The 4,411-nt window shown below is 53.3% G+C and overlaps 1 long non-coding RNA gene across 1 annotated transcript; it reads left to right on the top strand.

Moving 5' to 3' along the window:
* The first annotated feature begins 737 nt into the window (after positions 1 to 737).
* Positions 738 to 4,411, top strand: LOC125537782. Its single transcript, XR_007296095.1, has 2 exons — positions 738 to 1,055; positions 4,138 to 4,411. It is a non-coding gene; the product is annotated as an uncharacterized LOC125537782 (long non-coding RNA).

The raw sequence follows: 4,411 nt of genomic DNA, 5'->3' as shown, positions 1-4,411 counted from the left end.
CCACTTCAAAGGTCAATGTCTCTGACCTAGAGTCATGATCATCTCCAAAAGCAACTTCCAGAGCTATCTTACTAACTGGATACGCCGACTTACAAGGCACTTGTGACGCCCGGATAATTAGGGTACAGTAATTCACCGCCAATGGTGCCATGTCATCACATTACTGTTGCTAATCCTCACTTGATCCAAATCATGATTCAAGTTCAAGTTCAAATTAAAGTCCAGAATTCAAATTTCTCAAACATGCAAAACAAAAATGTTCGAAGTGTGGCAAATATTCCATAACTAATTATGGTGTTGACCCAACACTTTTGTAATGTATTTAAATGCCTTTTTGTGAATATAACAGTGGCTAAAAATAATTATTAAATGATTTTTAAATTATAAAAGTACTAAACTATTTTATTTTGAACCTCAAACTAAATGTGGCAGTGGTGTATTTAATGGTACTAATTTAGAGTCTAGGTTTGTATTTTAAAAAAGTAAAATTAGAATAAAACTAAATATAAAACAGAAAAAGAAAAAGAAAATGCAAAATAAATAAAAAGAGACAGGCCCCTGACTTCCCCCTCGGCCTCGGCCTCGGCCCACCCCCCCGAGCCACCCACCTCCCCCCCCCCTCGGTCTCCTTCTCCTTGTATTCCCGTGGTGCGGTCGCTACAGGGGCATGGCTGCCCCCAACCACCTCGCCTGGCGAGCCCGGAGAGGATAAGGCCTCCACCGAGGCCTCGCCCCCCAGATATTTCTCCCACATCTGTCCTCGCTCCTCCCCCACTACATCTCTCTCACTTGCACCCCCTCCTCCAGATCCGCTTCACCGACGCGCCCGACACCGTCGCCTCGCTCCTCCGCGGCCACCGGCCACCTCCCGCTTCGCCGTCGTGTCCGCGAAGGCCGTCTCCATCCTCTACGTCCTCCACGCCAACGCACTGGAGCCGATGGCCGCTATGACGCTGCCCCGAGCCGTCTTCCTCATCAGGACCACGCCACCGTCTCCGTCGACGCTGGCCGCCTCTGCGCTCCCGTTACTCGACGGGCCTTCGTGCGCCCTCCCGGTGAGCCCCTGCGTCCTCCCCCTTGTCTTCCCCTTGTACCCATCGCGTAGTCGCCGCCCCGTTCTCCGCCGCTGTCGCGTTTGTTGTGGTTGTTGTTGTCCTCCTCGCGACCGGCCAAGCACACTATTGTGCTCATGACGTTTCCCCGATGCCGACAATGGCCCTGGTTCACTCGAACACGAGTGGTAGCGCCGCGCCTGTGCCTGTTGCGCCCCTGGTTGCCGTCGTGCTCCGCCAGCCACTCGTTGATGCCCACGACCACTGCGCCCACAGCTCGCCGCCGTCGCCTCAGGTGCCCACGCCCGCAGCTCGCCCCCGCCCACACGCTGCCGCTGCCGCCTCCACCTGCAACTCTGCTGCTGGCGCCCGCTCGCTGACTGCATCCCGTAGCCGCCCCTCTCACCGGCTTCGCCCCCCTCCCGCAGCGCGCCCCGCCTCGCTCCCCGTTGTAGCTTTCGGTGCTCATCGTCTCGCGCTTCCGGCAGCGGCCGACCGATCCCGCCGCTCCTCGTTGTGCTGCACCGCCCCGCGCCGCACATCCTCCCCGTCATGGGCGTGTCTGGCACGGCCTCCGGCCCAACCTTGTTGCGGCCGCGTGGCTCGCTGCCGTGGCCGCCGCCCGCTGCAGCCCTGCACCGCCGCTGCGCCTCCCCTCGCCCGCCTGACCTCGCTGGGCCTTAACCCCTCCCGCGCCGCAGCGCCCGCGCCCCGGCGCCGCCCCGTCGTGGCCTCGCCGCCGCCGGGCAGAGCCCCGGCCAGCCGGCCTCGCCTCCCCCCTCCCGCATGATGGGCGCCTGGGTGCGCCCCACACCCACACGCCCGCAACCCGTCGCCCGTTTAGGCCCCGTGGGCCACTGATGTTGGCCCCACGCCCCCCTTAAAAAAGTTATATTAAAAATTAATAATTAATTAGATTAATATTGTTTAATTAGGCTAATTACCTAGTTTAACTAATTGAAACTGTTAGTTAGCCAGATGTCTCAATGACAGGGGGCCCACCCCCTGTTGACCAGTCAAACGTTGACTGGTTAACTGGGACCCGCTGACCCACCTGTCAGCCTCTGGTACACTTCTGTGTACGCAGAGCTGGGTACACGTAACAATTTGTTGTTTAATTTTGAATTAATAATAATTTCAAAATATTGTTTAAACTTTGAAAAATCATAGAAAATAAACCATAATTCGGATGAAAAAGTTTTATACATGAAAGTTGCTCAGAACGACTAGACAAATCGGAATACGCTCTCCGTTCATCTGTCACATGCCCCTAGCATAGCGAAGATAGAACTTTTCCCCTCCGGTTTGCCTATCCGAAAATGCCTAACTCCGGGAAAACTTTCCGGATGTTTTTCCCCTTCGCCGGCATCGTGTAGCACCGCGTTAGAACATGTCTAGCTCTGCGTGTTGTCTTGTCATGCATCTATTTGCTCTGTATTTACTGTTTCTCTCCCCTCTTCTCTTCGGTTGACCCCGTGATGGCTACCGATGCCGCTGTGATCGACTACGTCACCGACGACCCCTCCTTCTCGTCTGAGCAACCAAGCAAGCCCCCCCTTTGATCATTCCGATATGGCCCATTCCATTGTCTCATGCTTGCATTAGATTTTGCTACTGTAATTGATTGCTCCTATTCTGATGCATAGCCTACTTTTGTAACCTGCTCATTGTACCTTACCTGCTTATCCTAAACTGCTTAGTATAGATTGGATACTGATCCATCAGTGACCCCCACCTTGTCCTTGTTGCCCCTGCTTCATCATCGATGACTCGATCAACGTGATCGACGACCAGAGCCCGACACCTCACGTCACATCACGCCCCTTTTTGTTGCTCGACTCTGCAGAGTTACCATCGAGTGCCGAGGGTGGAACCTCATACATCACTCCTGATGAGATCTCTATAGTGTAGCTATTCGGTCGTGGTCAACGAGGGTGGTTCCTCCTTCACCATTCCTGATATGGCTCTGTCGTGCAACACCTCAAGTGTGAACCTCGAGGGTGGTTCCTCTTACGTTCACCTTGATGATTACATCGAGTGGAATCCACCGACGGTGATTCCTCGGGTTTTCCCCTTGATGTTTGGACACACGGTTACCTCGACTTTACTTGAGACCATTGTTGAAGTCGGGTCGACCCTGAGGGGTACCCGCGAGTTGATGTGGAAGTCGGGCAGGCCCGGAGAGCACCCGTGCGATGTGACAGTGGCGGCTGGTTGTTTAGCGGTATCACCTAGGAGGGGGTGATAGCTCCGGACTTGTCCCGACATCCATCACTTCTTTTATTAATGCACTAACAGATTTGGGTATTTGTTCTGAGTTGGCCTTTGGCCTTTACGCACTAATCACCACGCGAGAATAGATATGGGCCTCGACGTCGTGGTATCAGCCGAAGCTTTGTCAGATGTCCAGTTCAGCATTGTGGCACGGTCGGATCGTGCCATCCACTACACGGGTGGTGCTGGTATCCACCCTGCACACAACGACCCGGAGTGCAACGGGCGATGGGCCCAGACCCCGGAGTGCTTAGGATGTAGACCGGCGGGGACCTCTCTGCTGAGCCTAGGTAGGGCTGTGACGTGTTGATCTTCCGAGGCCGGGCATTGACCCAGAAAAGTGTGTCCGGCCAAAGTAATCAAGCGTGTTGGAAAACATGGTGCACCCCTGCAGGGAAGATATATATTTGAATACCGTGTCCACGGTAATGGACGTTCAGACTTGTATCCTGATCTTATACAACTAGAAATGGATACTTGAGATATGTGGCCCCGTGATTGCTTTCTCACAGGGAGCCGAGGAAGGATCTCTGGGCATGAATGCTACAACATGCTTGTTAAATTAAACTGCTATTCTTTACTCTTCTACATGCTGCGAGATGCTTGGAGCTGCTTGAAGATGCTAGTCTTCGATAGGCTAGGCCTTCCCCTCTATTCTTGCATTCTGCAATTCAGTCCACAGATACAACCCTTCCATTTGATACCAATGCATACTTAGTATAGATCCGATGCTTGCGAGTACTTTGGATGAGTACTCACGGTTGCATTGCTACCCATTTTCCCCCTTCTTTCTTATTTCCGGTTGTTGCAGCCAGATGGTGGATCCCTGGAGCCAGATGCCACCGCCGACGGATACTGCTACATGAAGGCCGCCGAAGATCAGGAGTAGTTAGGAGGTCCCAGGCAGGAGGCCTTGCCTCTTCGATCGTTGTTGTTTTGTGTTTGCCTTCTTAAGGCATCCTTGTTTAACTTATGTCTGTACTCAGATATTGTTGCTTCCGCTGACGCTTGTGTATCGAGCTTGTACTCGAGCCCTCGAGGCCCCTGGCTTGTAATATGAAGCTTGTATTATTTCTTTTTGTGTC

The sequence above is a fragment of the Triticum urartu genome, chromosome 2 (genome assembly GCF_003073215.2).
Source record: "Triticum urartu cultivar G1812 chromosome 2, Tu2.1, whole genome shotgun sequence".
Classification (NCBI taxonomy): domain Eukaryota; kingdom Viridiplantae; phylum Streptophyta; class Magnoliopsida; order Poales; family Poaceae; genus Triticum; species Triticum urartu.
Note: the sequence above shows the minus strand (reverse complement) of the source record. Positions and strands in the feature narration are given on the sequence as shown.